Source organism: Arachis hypogaea, chromosome 20, assembly GCF_003086295.3.
Source record: "Arachis hypogaea cultivar Tifrunner chromosome 20, arahy.Tifrunner.gnm2.J5K5, whole genome shotgun sequence".
Taxonomy (NCBI): domain Eukaryota; kingdom Viridiplantae; phylum Streptophyta; class Magnoliopsida; order Fabales; family Fabaceae; genus Arachis; species Arachis hypogaea.
The window spans coordinates 39,367,079-39,368,523 of record NC_092055.1 but is presented as its reverse complement, the minus strand read 5'-3'; the positions used below and the strand labels follow the sequence as shown (position 1 = coordinate 39,368,523).

The 1,445-nt window shown below is 40.9% G+C and overlaps 1 non-coding gene across 1 annotated transcript; it reads left to right on the top strand.

Moving 5' to 3' along the window:
- Positions 1 to 636: 636 nt before the first annotated feature.
- On the top strand, positions 637 to 743 carry LOC112787571 (small nucleolar RNA R71). Its single transcript, XR_003194977.1, has one exon. It is a non-coding gene; the product is annotated as a small nucleolar RNA R71 (small nucleolar RNA).
- The last annotated feature ends 702 nt before the right edge of the window (positions 744 to 1,445 follow it).

The following is a 1,445-nucleotide window of genomic DNA, read 5'->3' as shown; positions in this document are numbered from 1 at the left end:
TAATTCTCAATCCTTGAGATTCTTTCATCAAATGATGATAGGTCAGGCTGAGGAGGGTTATTCTGGCCTTGATATGAATGTGGAGAGGTGTTGTTATGTGGGTGTTGATATGGTCTTGATGTGAAGTGTTGGGTGGCTGTATTGTTTGGATTTAGGCGTCTTTGATCAAGGCTTTGGTCTTGTTGATTTCCCCACCCAAAGTTCGGGTGGTTCCTCCATCCAGGGTTGTAGGTCTTGGAGTATGGATCATGGTTTTGCCTAGGTGAATTCCCAATGTAGTTGGCTTGCTCCTGACTACCCTCTGCTTCTTCATTCACTCCTTCTTGGGTTGTTGATGAAGTGGAGATTGCTGCTACTTGGTTCCTCTCCATCTTCTTGGTGAGGTCAGCTAGCTACTGGGTAATGAGCTTGTTTTAGGCCAGCAGAGCATCTACATTGTTTAGCTCCATTACTCCTCTTGTGTTCCCTCGTTCGGAGGCATAGAAGTAGTCGTTCTCTGCTACTGTTTCAATTACATCTATGGCCTCCTCAATGGTCTTCTTCTTTTTCAAAGATCCTCCGGATGAATGGTCTATTGCCTTCTTTGACTCATAGGAAAGCCCTTCATAGAAAATGTGCAGCTGCACCCATTCATTGAACATATCTGGTGGGCATCTCCTTGTTAGGTCTTTAAACCTCTCCCATGCTTCATATAGAGTCTCACCATCTTGTTGCCTGAAAGTTTGGACCTCAGCTCTCAGCCTATTGATTCATTGAGGAGGGTAAAATCTTGCTAAGAATTTGTTCACCACATCTTCCCAAGTTGTCAAGTTCTCTCCCTCAGTGAGATGAATGGTAAATAACAAAGAAAGAGTGGGGGGAAGGGAAGAAATTAACTAAAACAGGAAGTAAATGACTCAAACAGAAAATTAAATCAAACAAAAATAAAATGCTCAATCTAGTTATCCTCCAATCTAATCATTGTTGATGCACAATCAATCCCCGGCAACGTCGCCATAAACTTGATGCACGGAAAACTTGTCTCGCAACAAATTTCCTTCGGCAAGTGTACCGAATTTGTCGTCAAGTAAAAACTCACAATAGAGTGAGGTCGAATCCCACAAGGATTGATTGATCAAGCAACTTTAATTAGAGGAATGTTCTAGTTGAGCGAATCCAGGATTTGAGTTTAGAATTACAGAAAATAAAATGGCGGGAAGGTAAATGACAGAAAAAGTAAATGCTAGAATTAAAGAACTGAAAGTAAATGACTGAAGTAAATTGCAAAATTGTAAATGGGAATGGGGGAATCGCTCATAAAAGTAAGTAACAGAAAATAAAGAGAATGGGTAAGATCAGAAATGGGGAGTTCATTGGGCTCAGGAGATGTTGCATTCTCCGGATCAATTTCATTTTCATATCTTCCTCAATCAATGCACTCATTGATCTCCTTGGCAATCTTAAGT